This window comes from Euprymna scolopes, chromosome 20, assembly GCF_053919585.1.
Source record: "Euprymna scolopes isolate OS-2025 chromosome 20, ASM5391958v1, whole genome shotgun sequence".
NCBI lineage: Eukaryota > Metazoa > Mollusca > Cephalopoda > Sepiida > Sepiolidae > Euprymna > Euprymna scolopes.
In genome coordinates, this window is record NC_136501.1 from 60,503,345 (window position 1) to 60,519,817 (window position 16,473).

The following is a 16,473-nucleotide window of genomic DNA, read 5'->3' on the forward strand; positions in this document are numbered from 1 at the left end:
AATAAATAAACTTAGAGAGAAATACACTTAGAGAAGACAACTAAGAGGGGGGAAGTACTCTAAAAAAAGAAGATACAAGTTGAAAGAAGACATAATAACATCACCAATATGGAAAAAATGAAAGAAGTAGAATTAGAGTACGAAACTTCGATAGAAAAAAATAAAAAAAATACAGAGGATTAGAATAAACAAATGGGAAGATACCCGAAAAATAATATTTGATAAAGAAATCCGCAAAGAAGAAAAAAGATGATTAAGAAAAGTAAAGAAAAATATGATGAAGAAGAGGGAAAAAACCATTGCTCATTTTTCCAAGCGTAACACATACAATTCCAAATTACTTTTTTACGGTATTCACAAACGCATTTGATTTGCATCAGCCATTAATGAATGTAATTATCGCGTTTATTTTATTTTACTTTACTTGGCCGACAGGTATCAGAACTGCTAAACACCTATATTTCTGTCGTCCACAAGATTTGACTATAAAATTAGAAAATTTGACTGTATATTCATTCATTTCGTAGGCATCATATAATGCTATCTTTCAAGTTCATATTCCTCCTAGAAAGGCATCGGCCAATTTCAGGGAGACCTACGCGGAAGTCGCCATGTTCCTAAATAAGTTTTAATCAAATGGAGTGGATTTGAACTTAGCACGCAAGGTTGCTAGCCGATGTTATTAACTACTTACCCAACGATACAACTCGACTTTGAACGTCACTTGTATGTTTAAAATAATACGTATATCATTTATTCATATATTATCACTATATTACTAATCAAATAAATCATAGAAACTGAAATATAGATTAATTATTTTAAAGGGTGTGAGTTACATTACAGAAGCGTTGATTTAATTCGAATAAAATATAATATGCATCAAGTGCGCTTTAAAGCCAAATTACAACACAATATTATGAAACTAAACACATTGTTTGAAATGTACTTACTTATTTTAAACAAGTATTGAATATTTATTTATTTCACACAAGTAAAATATTTGTTAATCTTCGTAATATTGCGTTGTCATTTGGCTTTCAAGCGCACTTGATGCGTATTTTTTTTTATTCAGATTAATTTTTTATTAACGTTGTAAGCGGTCGATATCACGAAAGTGATCAGCTTAAAATTGCCCTTGTCTAACAATCTTCCGAACTGGAATAAATCTGGGTCCAAGGGAACAGAAGGGAAATATATTGTAGTAAAATATGGACGAAGGAAATATTATTGAAATTGATTTAGCAGTATAATTTATTGAGTTCCACCGTCTTCACCAAGAAAATGTTTCATATTAATTTCCTCCATGGGGCTTAAAATAAACACTGCAATCTAAATATAAAACAGATAAACCAATTAATTATATGTTTCTCATGGATCTCACCTAGCAATTTTAATAAATGTTCACACAGTACATAAACGTACACAGTACTCAGTCCATGAAATAAATAAATTATGCTTCGCAACTTGTTGCAGAAATATTTAGATAAAATCATAGACTTTCGTTAATAGTTTAATATATAAAATATGTATTATTTTCCTATTTCTGATGAGCTAAAGATAAAAAAAAAACTACTGTGGAATTATGTCTGCGTTTGCGTATTTATTTTCAGATTAGGAATGACGGTCAGTTCCAGGCGTCTTTCAAGATATAGTTCTAGCCCAAGACGAGAGCGATTCATTTCGATCGGGGACGTACGATGGTCAGAACAGCTATGATGAAAAAAGAGAAGCTTGGTTTTAGATGCATTGAAATTAAGCAGCCATCACCCCCCCCCCGTTGCACTGCGGTCTCAAGACCAGAATAAAGACAATAAAGCAGATCTTAGTCATGGTCGGACTTTTAAGTGTTGGCATTACCGATTTTCGGCGTTTTTTTTTTTTTTATCAGTCGGACAGAAATCATGTGTTAGTTAGAAAATTCGATTTCGGATGAGGAAACATTAATTTATTTTTTATTTAAATGAAGTATTTCTCTAATAAACTTCTTTTTGATTGAGATAAAACAGATAGACATTAAAATAGTAGCGATTAAACAAAAAGAAAAGAAACCGAAAAAAGAAACTTGTAGTTATGGAAATACGTTTGCATTTCTTTTACATTCTCTGAGTAGATCGTCGTGTGACGAAACGGGGGTTTGTCTGCTCCTTTAAAAACTGAGTTCTTATCATTGAGCACTGTATGTTGAAATGGAAAATCAGTCACTTAGCACAGGTGCGCAAGTGATGTAAAAACTATTTGATCACTCTATATGGTATCTATCCTTTATGGCTTTTGGTTTCAACTAGATTTCTGCCGTGGTTCACGCCATCATGTTCCTTGCTAATGAAGTAAGAGACAGCTGTATAACCGGGTTCGAAACGGCCGGTGGTAATCCTGACTCCCTAAAGTGATGATTCCCAAAAGGATTTACCACTATCTTCTTTAGGTATTAAAGTAATTTCCATGAAATTATATATGTATATATAATAGGTGATGAAAATATAATTGAATAAGTTACAATATTTATTGATCCATGAAAATCAAACAATGGGTTATACAAATAAAATTTTTAAATACATGTATTTTAAAGGATATATATTTTAATCAGTGGATAAACATGAGAAAAACTAATCACTGGTTGCTAAAAACATGAATATATATTTCAAAAGTCATGATTTTCCATAATTATTAGCGGGACCTGTAGATATTCTACAACGGACTCTTTCATGTATTATGTATTTATGTTGGCATTCTGTGGAAGTTCAGCGTAAATGGAGACGCCTTGATATTATTTTAGCTCGTTTGTTCAAACTGCAAATGTCTGATTATTTTTTCATTTGTCACTCCTCCTTTCATTAAATAATTAAATTTGCTACCAAGTTATTGGTATGTCCGGTGTATATACAGTCCGTTGGTTGTATGGAACTTTGATTAATTTCGGGAGAAATACCTCCCCTTTTGTTTTCTTTTCGAATAATCAGACCTTTCTCTACTCGAACATACCCGCCTGGATGTTTGTTTGTTTGTTTGTTTTCCTTTCTTTCCCCTTGTGATTCCGGTCCTTTCCGCATTGCGATTGGCTTTTTAAAACTCCCATATATATATATATATATATATATATATATATATATATATATATATATATATATATATATATATATTATACACACACGCATATATATATATGTATATATATATATATATATATATATATACATGCGCTCTGTATGCGTGAATATATATATATATATATATATATATGTATATATAATTATTTTTTTTACTATCATAATTAAATGCCTACAGACACTAGTGTTTCATCCTTTCGGGAATCTTCAGTGCAACAATAACCATCTGACTCGATTAGCAGAGACCGTAGCCATTCGGCTACCATTAACCGCGTGAAATAACGTTGAATTTAAACATTATAATTTTAAATGTTCTTTACGTCAGTCAGACAGATCTAATCGTTATACGATGATATATATTTATATATATATAAATATATCATCGTATAAATATATATATATATATATATATATATATATATCCTATTATAGATAAAAATAGACATTGAGCTATATTATAAAGTTGATGATATATATTTTGCTTTGGTTTAAACGTTCAACAGAATTTATTTGTTGCATGTTAGTTTCAAATTTCAAAACAATTGATTTTGTTTTGAAAACAAAGCTTGGCATAAGTAAATGGATGCCTTAAACGCAACACAGAAATCCTAGACTGTTATTATATCAGTTTAAGCAAACGGACATAAATGCGAGCAGGAGGATTTCAGGGATTTGCCTATCGCTTGCCTAAAAGCTACAGAGATAATAAGGATTCTTCAAAATACAGTGGAAGCATCGTTCGTATTGTTGTATGTGTTATATGACACTAGTAAACGTGCTTATCGTAATCAACTTGAAGAGTCTGTCTACGGATCATTTGACAATGCCTGATTTCGATATTTACTTTCAATCCAAGAACAACATTTTTCGAGAAATATATTCTACAAAAATAAAAAAGAAAGAAACGCGTGTACTTAATCCGATGAGACACTATAATCCGTCTTAAAAGAATTGAAATCCACTCAACTTTTATAAATCTTTAAAAGGCGGTATGATTTTTTAATGCGTTTTTCGCAACAATTTATATATCATATCGGACCACAATTGAAGGAGTGCACGATATGCTTAGTACATACAACCAAGCAGAAAGAAGTTGTAATGTTATGACTCTTTAGGCTGTGATCATAGCGTAGTATCTGTTAACTGTGGCAAGCGGGGTCAAGGGTCAAAAAATTATTATTATTGTTATTGTATTATTATTAATTGATTTTAGCGACGGATGGTCGCTGGATCAGTTATTATGATTAGAGGAATAAACAATTTAATTGGGGAAGAAATGTTTGACGTGTGAATCGCAAAATGAGTGTGAAAATAGAAAATAGATGTAAACATTATTTTGAGTTTTGAATAAACAAATAACTAGTTGTGGCCATTAGGTTGGTCGGAGACACGTAAGTAGGCAAGGTCAGAGAACACGTGATGTAGTTAGTTTGGGAGAGATTCAGAAAGTTGAGAATTGACCACCAGAGGAGACAGACGTCTAGACAGGGGTGGACAGACAGCTAGGGAGCGAGCTGTAAGAATAGAACATGTACACGAACTGCAGATCCTGTGAAAACGATTTGAGACAACTGTAATAAATTTATATTATAAAAAGATAAAGAGTTGTTTATGGTTTCACAAATAAGAACAGATGTCTCAATTGGAGGGTGCTGATCGCTTCATGGTTCTTGACGGAGCAGCTGGAAGATACAGAAGAACTCTTCAAGAAAAAAAAGTATGAAGCATATATTATTCTTCTTATATATGAACTGTAAAAATATCCCGTGTGATAAGTCTGATACAACATGACTCAGTTTACATATCAATATCATGTCCTCCTGGCTAAACAACATACGTACGATTTGTACGTTTATTATCTGTCTGTTAAAAGAACAATATCTTACATCGACTAGATAACACATGGAGCGTTTTAATATATCATCTCCTCAAATATAAATCGATATAGAACAGAAGCAAACTTATGAGGAGTTAATGTCTCCAATGATTCTGCGTCAAACAGAACAGAGGGGAGGATATATAACGAGATACTAAAGTCTTCTTTACGTACATAAAAGAAACTGAAATCCTAGGAATATTCTCATCATTTCAATAATGATAAGAGCCACTTGGCTACTGAAAAACAATTTTTAAAAATATTTAGTAAATATAACCAGTAAACCAAGTGCAGAATAGTTTCAAACAATTGCAATTAAAGTGATGGCTAAAGAATTTTTTTAATTTCGATTAAAAATGTATGAGCTAGCGGATGAATTTCCAGCATCTGGTGGGATCTTTCATGCCGAACTTGTGCAAGCTTACAAGGAAAATGAAAACAAAAAAAGAATGCCTTACGCTTGATAAAATCGTTTCGGACAAACTGTGGTTATTTGGATACTAATATGAGCGAATACAGGCGAACGGTTATAAGACATGTATTTTCAGTCGATTATAAGTTCAATCGGCTTTTGGTCCTGATCAATCTTCTGTCTCCCTATTTCATAATATGTTCATTGGAGAAGTGCATTAAATTGCAGGTGCAAAAAAAAAAGTTATTTCTGGAAAAAATGACCCAGAAAAGATCAATAAAGGAAAAACGAAAAATAAAGGCACCCCCTGGATAAAAGTGGTCCATGACACCTGGCCTATTCTACGAACGACTTATGGAAATCTTTATGACTTTCTTGCTTTTCTGATAATGTATTGAATTTTCTTTTTTTTTCTCCTGTAAATATTAATAGTATATTTCTCTTTAAAATTTAAAAAAAAAAACGGAAATTATAACTATTGCGGCTACCTAAAATCAGTAATAATTGTGTATCTATTAAACGCTTCCTAATAATATATTTGCATTTTATTTAACATCTGGGGGACAACCGAAATAAGAGAAATATATATATATATATATATATATATATATATACATATATATATACATATATATATATATATATATATATATATATATATATATATATATATATATATATATATATAAACGTACCTTTTACAGAAGCAAGCCACATCTTCATAAATAAATTATTTTTAAAGAAAAAAAAGCAATTAAGCCGGTTATAAATATCAGTCACCCATTTTCTCGGTTGTCTTCGCGCTCCCAGTTGAAACTCTAAGTTATGAGAGTGTAAATAAGCAAATGAATCGAGCACTGTCAAAAGCGATGGTAAAATATTTATATAAATAGACGTTTGTGGACCAAGATCTCTGGGACCGATTTTATGGGCCAAAGAATAGAACTACTGACCTCAAATTTGACGGTTTTAGGATCGAACTCTGGTTCTGTATGGGTTCTAGTCTAACCGAATCGAAAGGCTGTGATACAGCTACACATCTGTTTGTGGATGACTTCTTTTTTAATACGCTCCACCACGTAAATAACTGTCGTAAGTGATTTCATCCACTGCTTACTTTGCGAAATACAAATCTCTTTGTTTGTAAGTAAATAAACAAATTGAACACTAAACAGCGGCGATCAAATATTTACATTAGTAGACATTTGAGGAGGTTGTTTGTCGGCACTAATCCCATGGGCTAGAAGGTTGAACTGCAGCCTATCCATAAAATTATTTATACTTCGGACTCTGGTCCGGCATGGGTGCTAGTCTAACCGCATTGAATACCTATGATATAGCGAAACAGTCTTCTGAAGATGATTGCTATTTTAAAGCCCCCTTCGTGTGTAGAAAACTGCCGTAAGCGATTTCACCCAGTGCTTACTTGGCGTAACGGAAAGCTCTTTGTTTTTAAATAAAAACACAAATTGAGCACTGTAAAAGTGACGATAATGTATACATAAATTGATCCAAAGGGTTAGAGGGAAGAACTGCCGGCTATTATCTTGATGATTTAGGCTGGAAATCTAGTACGAGTGTGATATGTACTAGTATAGCCGCACTGAAAGACGATGATACACCAAAACAATGTCTGTGGATAACTACTCTTTAGTATATATATATATATATATATATATATATATATATATATATATATATATATATATATTTATAGTTTTGTATATTTAAATTTCATACAAATAATATAATTTTTCAAAATAAAAAAAATATTACTTGAAGAAAGAATACAATTCAAAGTAATTTCCTTAATCCATTGATTTTCGATGTACGCTTATCTCCTCGTAAGAACCTAATTAGCAAAATATTAAATCTGGTTTGATATAATTTTGCTATTCAGCAGACACATTGAAAATATATTTTAAAGATAAGATAATTTTAACGGATATAGCGAAAGATATATTTTTTTTTATTATATATTTTATTTTGCTAAATCTAGTATATTGAACAATTTTTATTTGGCTAGGATTATCTTATATAAAAATATATTACATCCTTAAAATATTTTGTAAGACTTCGTACAACAGATTCAATAATCTGTGATTAATTTCATCTTATTATTCATCTCTCTCCCTATCTCTGTCTCTCTCTCCCTCTTTCTATCTATCTATTTATGTATCTCTCTCTCTCTCTCTCTCTCTATATATATATATATATATATATATATATATATTTTAAAATAAAATGGGTTAAGAAATTCCAACGAAAGAAAGATGTATATTTAAATAAGGGATTAGTCACCAACAATGTGTATTTTTCACATTATTTTATTATTCCGTGTCTTGGTTTTTCATTGAAAATTATGTTTGGACTATTGTAATAATGTTTTTAAGCCATTGACATCGTTTTTACGCGCGTTTCAGACGTTCTCTGAAGCGTCCTCGTCAGAAATTATTTTCAAATGTGTTGGAGATGTAAAAATGATGATTTTCCTAGTTTATTTGAAGTGTTTCCAAGGGGGGGGAGGCTTGTAAGTGTTTATTATTCATTGGTATGTTCAATTTTTATTACTCTTTTATTGGGCTTGTCCAGGCTGCTTACCTGGCTGTAGTCACTCTCTCTTTCTGCTAATGTTTTTTTCTTTTTCTTTTAGAGTGGGGTAGTGTGTGTGTGTGTGTGTGTGTGTTTGTCTGTGTGTGTGCGTGTGTGTGCGTGTGTGTGTTTGCTTTTATTGGTTTGAGATTGTGTATCCTGTTTTATAGTATTGTGATTTTTCGTTTTAGTCTTTTCGGGTATTCCTTATATTATGTTTGTTTAGAAAGAAAGGTGTATTTAAAATATGTATAGGGGATTTTTTAATGTTTCTATTTATTTGTCTCCCCATGTGGGTATGGCCAGACTTAGGATCGGTTCCTAGTGTGGGGGAGATTTTTCCCCCAGAGGGGGGCAATTGGAGGGGGTATATATATGGGAGGGGGATGATAGAAGGGATGATAGTTGTTTCAGTCATGAGGGGGTTCTCCTCCACTGACTGAGGAGGAGGCGAGGTGTTGGAACAGATATTATGCTATGGTTCTAGGTGTTTCCTAGTGTTGTTGGTTTCGAGGTTAAGTAGGGTTGGTATTGTTCAGTGTGTTGTATTAGAGATAGGGGTGTTATGTCTGTGTGTGGTTGTATGCGCGCACGTGTGTGTGTTTTAATGTGTCGGTTCTGATTTATGTGTGGGTGTGTATATGTGTATGTGTATGGATGTGCATGCGAGTGTACCTTGCATTTCATGTTTTTGTGTGATGGTATTAGGCTCTGTTCAGTTCAGGAGTGAATCTGGTGATGAAGTTTTTTTCCTGTGTAAGTAAATAAAAATAATTGTCTGTTTGGAAGATTGGCATTATTTTGAAGCTATTTCCACTGCATGTGTGTACGTGTTTTGAAACATAGAGGTGTCTGTTATCTGCAATTTTGATGTTGCTCTTATGTAAGGTCACTCTATTGCTGAAATTTTTGGTGGCGCCTATGTAGGATTTATTGCATGTTGTGCATCTTAGTGCATATACTACATTTCTGGAGGTGCAATTTAGATCCTTTTTTATTTTGAATGTTTGTGCTGGGTTTTTGAATGTGTATGTGTTACCTTCTATTATTATGTCACATACTCCACATCACGGAAAAAGATAAAAGCATTAGCAGAAAGAGAGAGTGCCTACAGCCAGGTCAGCAGGTTCACATCAATTTGAATAAAATTTTTGGAAAGAACTAACTGTAAGGAATGATAGAATTTTCATTTTGTTGTGACGTATATAATGTTAAATATTGATATTTTACTAATCTGTAATAAAGAAATTGACATAGTATATATATATATATATATATATATATATATATATGCATGTGTGTGTATGGGTGTTTGCGTATGCCATTCCATACAAGGTTCAGCCCGTGTGTATATATATATATATATATATATATATATATATATATATATATATATATATAGAGAGAGAGAGAGAGAGAGAGAGAGAGGAATAATAGAATAGAAAGGCATACGCAAGCACGCATATAAGTATTTGTGTGTGTGTATATATATATAAAGATATACATATATATATATATATATATATATACATACACAGATATGTATATGCGTGTTTGTGTATGCAAGGTTCTGCCCGTTTAATATTAAAAAAATAAAGTTGACTTTTCTAAGTGGCTTCGTAAAATGCAAATAATTAACACATTAGACTTTCACATAACAGAATTTAATTATACGAATCACAGGCCCTAAAACACGCACATGTCTGCTGGGAAAAGGGGAGCCAACACATACGTCAGCAATTTTGTTAGCCTTATTTTATCAAACCCATTTTTGTTTTGGAGTAACTGTGAAACTGAACTTGTAATGTATTTCTTTATTTCCTTCTGTTTATCCATGTTAATGTTTTCTCGTCTTCGCAATTTCAAACGCATGAATTATGACCTTTACACCATCTTATTTGTTTTGTTTTTTGTGAAGAGAGATATATTTCTCCGTTAACACTTCACCTGACGTCCGTTTTAAGATATGTTGTCACACGATATCATTCCATGAATTACATGTAAAATTATTCGACGTGTCTTGATAATATTGCTGATGTACATAAAGAACAACAAATTCTATGTCTAAAAAATAACGCGGATGCACGTATGTCAACGACGTTACTGGCATGACGTCACCGGTGGGGGACAAAGAGGACCATAAAACGAGAGAGAGAGAGAGAGAGAGTGAGAGTGAGAGAGAGACACACACACAAAGACCTAGGGAAACGAGATAACAATCGAGATCTCATGAGAGACGTTGATAACGTTCGCGATAACGTGCGAGGCGCGTATGTAAATGACGCCACAGAGTATGACGTCACTGGTGACCATAAAACGAGAGAGAGAGGGTTGGTTGGTTGGTTGGTTGGTTGGTTGGTTGGTTGGTTGTTTTAAAGCATATCAACCCTTTTTGGGTTATTTAATGTCGAATCCAAAGATTTTGAAGAACAATTTTTCAATAGAATATATTTGTTGTTTTCACGTCGGTTTCTATTTAACCCATAGTTGGGACCCTAACAGGTACTACCACTCCGGGTCAGAGTGGACCTGGGAGCAATGGTAATTAAAGGGTGGCTCCACACTCCCCAAAGCCCACAAGCTGGGACCTCACCACTGGATATAGTTTAAGGTCATATCCAGGACCCCCATTGAGGGACATTTACCCTCTGCAGGGGGACAGTCGGCGTATTCTAATGCCCCACCGACAGGGCCGAGAGTGAGAGAGGGGGTGGAGAGAGAAACAAAGATCTCGGGAGACACGAGATAACAATCGATAACAATGCGAGGCGTGAAGAACGCTCGAGAAGGAGATTATGTGTGTGACATCACAGCTGTAACAACAAGGAAATAAGGGTTGTTGCTAAAACGAACAAGCGAGTCGAAGTTATTTCCTATTCTTTGGCTCGGTCTCCTTTACGACTGAAACTACACACAACGTGTATTAGTTTTCGGACAACAGTACTTTTCTATTTAACAATCATGAAACTAAATATTTAAACGAGAAATTCATACATGCAAATACACTTATTTTTGTCATCAAGTTTAGATATATGCATTTATATTTATTTAAAATACTCGCAGGGCACCCTGCGTTGCCCGCTCGTAAAATACGCATGAATATAATATTTTAAGCAATGCAAAATTATTGTTGATTATAAACAGATATACAGTAGTTACAAAACGTTACTTTAAATTCCTTTTTAAAATGAAGTAAAAAAAAAAAAAACGGAAAGAAACCGAGACATGTGCCTGTGTATATTATGTTTTTTCCTAAACAGTTCACTTCTTGTAAGTAAAAAAAAAATATATATATTCGAGCTGAGATCAAAGCCGAAACCTAAAAACCGTGAATCAAGTGCGCTAATCATTTGACCAGCTTGACATAAATGTTAATGTTCACACTCATACTTTACATAAAGAAAGCTGCGCGCTCTTGAAACAGTTGAAAACAGATAAAAATTTCGTATATTCCCACATACTAATTTTTCCATTTTAACCCGTTAGCATTCCTTTTTTCCCGGAGAAAAACGGATAAAAAAAGTTTTCCACGTGACTTAATACTCTATAATCTAAAATTCAAATCTTTACATCAAAAGATCATTGAGTATATAGGTTGAGAAGTGTCCTCCCACACACAGTCTCACCTTTATAGATATATAGAGTTTGTGCCAGTTTACGTTCCTTCATTGAAACTCCACTCGAAAAAGAATGTTGTTAAGGTGGGGTTTAGCGTCATACATTACGAGGCAATGGAAGCGTGCGGAAAACTCAGCTTATCGATAATAAATGATAGCTTTTCATCAAATGGTTTAGAAAATATTAGAAATGGTTTAGAAAATATTAGAAATGGTTTAGAAAATATTACGAATTACGTTATAAAAAAAGGGGGAAGCGATCTGATTTATACTGAAACTAAACTTTATTTGAACAAAGTAAAAATTCACCCAAAAGAATAGTTTAGTGTAGATATTGTATCTAAAGAAAAAAAGATAGTTTAATGAATGTCAAAGGCATAAAATACTTTTATTATGTTGACTGCATACGATGTGAAAAATGTTTTAATTGCAAACAATTTTAAATAAAAACACAGAAAACCAAGAAATGTCGACTAAATTCATGCTAAAATAGAAACATTAATATAAGTAGATCTCTCTCTATCTCTCTTGTTTTATATATATATATATATATATATATATATATATATATATATATATAGCGTCCAAAACTAAGAGACAGAATTTTAAAACTTAATATTAGTAAGAAACAACAACTTTACAAAGCTGAAATTTTTAAAACTGGTTATCATCCATGACATACTAAAATTTGAATCATTTGCAAAGGATAGAAATAGACTTATAACTATTATTAATTTATTTTCAAAATATTAACCTCCAAATGTAATATATATATATATATAGTGGGGGTGGTAATTAATAAAAACTGAAGAAAGTGATCAATACTGTTGTAGAGCAAATATGCGTCTTATTTTTATTACCGTATCTTTCTGTTAAGTTACATTATTGTTTCAGCTACTCGGCCATTTTTTTGCCGTCTGTAGCTTCCTCAGACTTTTACAGAAATGTTCGCTATTTTTGGATTGAACAGTGAAAGAGTGAATGAGGTTAGGGGGTTGCGAGGAGGGCGGAAGGAGGAAAGAGAGAAAGGGAACAAGAGGTGAAGGTGGGAGAGGGTGCTTGGTATGGCGATAATGTTTTAGTTGAGGAAGCTGCAGACGGCCAAAAAAAACGGCCGAGTAGCTGAAATCATAATGTAACTTAACAGAAAGATACGGTAATAAAAAAAAAAAACGTATATATATGGCGTTGTCTGTCTGAGGAACAGGTTATATCAAACTCATCTGACAATATTTGGTCTACAAACGTGAAACTTGATATATAGGAGATGTAGGCCCATGCAACGAATTCGAATTTGTCTTCTAGCGGTTCACATAGCTGCTAACATGTTAAAATTGAAAAATAAATAGTATGCGTGATATTTAACGCATGCGCTAATATACTTTTAAATGTTAAACAAAGTTATTTTTTAAATGTTTTTATAAGTTGTTCAAAGACTCACGAAAATGGCTGCAGCGCTATATATTTTACTTTGGATTCAAACTAATTCCACCCAGGTGTGTGTGTTCACGGATAGTATAAGTAGAGACTTTACATAAAAACACAAAGTTTATCTTTATGAAATTAATTGCATAGAACAATGGGAATTTTTTAATATATGTTTATTCTTCGTTATTGCGATATTCCGACTTCGTATAAAACTTAATCAGACTATTAGAGTTTCATTAACACACACAGCTCCACATGCACACAAAATCACACACACATACACACACACACACATATATATATATGTATATATATATATATAAAACTGAAGTTATTTGTTAACGTATGTGTGATTATATATATATATTTACATCTATATATTTACACACACACATATATATATATTAACACATATATATTTACATATATATATATATATATATTTACACACGCATATATATATATTTACAGATATATATATATATATATTACACACACATATATATTTACACAAACATGCATATATATTTACATAAAATATATATATTTACACAATCATATATATATTTACACACACACATATATATATTTACACACACATATATATTTACACACATATATATTTACACACACACATATATATATATTTACACACATTTACACACACACATTGTATCTATCTATCTATAGTCTAAAGAAGCTTCGAATAAAAAAATGCAAAAATAAAAATAAAGAATGCAGTTTAAATTCCCGGAAGGAAAAAAAATAACTTTAACCTATCGCAGACTTACCACCTACATAATCCGACTTCTAAAATAATGACAAGAGAATTCATTTATATAAGGATGAAGAAAGAAAAAAAATGGCTGTACTAAAATTGTTAAATAGAAATAGACTTAGCATAAGACGATTTCGCAAAAGTCTTCAATTTTAAAACAGAATTTAACTACATGAGGATGAAAAGAGTAAACCTGAACTACAAATGTTGTTAATAGAAATCGGAGTTCATCAAACACACACACACACACACACACACACACACACACACACACACACACACACACATATATATATATATATATATATATATATATATATATATATATTAAAAAAATCACATAAAAGCCAACATTTTCTTATACGAATTTAATGTTAAAGACCAAAAATAAAGTTTCTGGAACATCCAAGTACATTCGTATAGTAAAAGATATCTTAATAATAATAATGTACGTAAAATCTCCTAAAGAAGATAATGTAAAATTGTGCCGGATCTCTAAGTTGCATCCAACCCGCCTAATCAGAGAAAACTTCTATTTAAACTTCAGGTCCATATATCAGATTTTTGTTGAATTTAAACCATAGATATAAAGATACTAATTCCAAAACTTTTTCACCATTTTATATTCTTTTCCATCAACTATTTTAAATAATGGTAACGACATGAAAAACATTGTTATACACATATATATATATATATATATATATATATATATATATATATATATATATACATATATATATATAAAGGAGATTAGAACAATAGTCTACAGAGCTGAGTGTATTTTAATGTAACAGTGAAATTACTAGTTTAATTAAAATACAGGAAAATGAAGGTGTTCGTTGTAATTTAGATATATAATAAGCTCGATAGTTAAATGTCCTAGAGCTAATTCAATATTACGTAATGTGATTGATAATTTAAAATTTAAAAATCAAATTATAATCAAATTAAAATTCGTTTCATAAGAAGGAACATCAACAACATCAATTATCTGTACGATCGTTTCGGAAAACAATGCTTTTTATTGTGGTAGACATCAAGTTACGTACAATAATTACATATAGTTTTTTAATAAGCAAGGTCTCCTCGTCAGCAAATTTTGAAGGGTTTTTATTGAATTTAAAAGACACCATAAATACACCTAGCATTAAAAGTAAGGCAGATGAATCTGAAAAAATTGAAATAAAAGGTATGGATTTTAAATTTATAAGAAAATTAATATGGGTTAGAGACAGAAATAAATAGAGAAAAATATATATTTTTGAATTTACATTATAAGTTTGCTTTAAAATATATAGAGATATTTACCTTTTTATTTTTCGTTTTTGAAATCAGGAACTATGGTTGAAATACTCATTTAGATGTTTTCTATAGCTTTTTATCTTATTGAATGATGAATTTTAAAGGGGAGGACGCCCGTGCGATAAATTATTTCCGTTAGCGTATTTTTGATTTAAAGACGCTACGGTTTATATTTCAATTGTAAAGGGAGATAATTGCCATGTTTTCCTTACTTTATTTATTTGAAGGGTGTAAGGGAGATAATTAGTCTAACTTAATTTTTAAAAAAAATTATCTATTTTTACTAATAAGTAATTTTTAATGATTTAAGGTGGTTTATATTTATTAAATTTAAACCAACGTTTATGACTGCATGTAAATATAATCTCCTCTCTTGAATTTAATAGTGTGGTTGTATTTTTTATATCTTCATATTTTAAAAATTTCGGGTCTCTTTTGTACATAGTGCACAAAATTTATCTCCTGGTTTATATGATTTGCAAGTCTCAATTATTCGCCATTTTAAGTTGAAAGAAATATTGCTATTTTTTAGTTGCCAAATATAGTTGGATAGAGTAGTTTGGTTTGACAGAGAGTTATTTTTAAAAGAATGTTTGTGCGTTGAAATTCTATGTTTTATTAGGCCAGATGTGGAACCAAAATATATTACCTCTTGTTTATTGTGATTATTTTCCATTAGGTCTGCTGTTGGATTATCATATGGTGGGTTGATTTGTAATTGATCGGTAGATTGGTTTAAGTTGGTGTTATTATTTAATCTGGTAGCTGAGTTGTGGCTGTTAATAGGTTCATGTAGATTTGGAGTTTTTGATACTGTGCAGCTATAGATAACATTTTTAATTTTACATGAGCCTTGTAGGAGACATTTATTTTTTCTTCTACAGTTACAGTCCGATGTATTTTGTATAGTTGTATTTTGTAGCTTATTAATTTTCTTGTAATTAGAGCTAATTATTTTTTGATGAAGGTTAGGCATAGTAGAGTAAGAGACTTTAATTGTGTTCTTATTGAAAATTTTATTATATCTATGGGGGGCTTTGAAGTTCTTATCTAATATTTTAAAAAATTCTCTGGCTATGTTTGTTTCTAGGTTTTTGGAATATGGGGGGTTGAACCATAGGATCACCTTATGTCTATTCTTACGTTTACGGGTTTTGGTTTGCTGTTTATTTGTATTATTATCTAATATTTGTGGTTTGGTTTTATCTTTTTTTTGTCTCTTGTTTATTTTTCTTAACTCGTATACGGGAAGACATTGCCATATTATATGTTATTACGCTCTTAATAGGTTTATTTTCAATACAGTTTATGTTTCTATCATTTTTATTTATGAATTTAATTTGTGAATTATATCC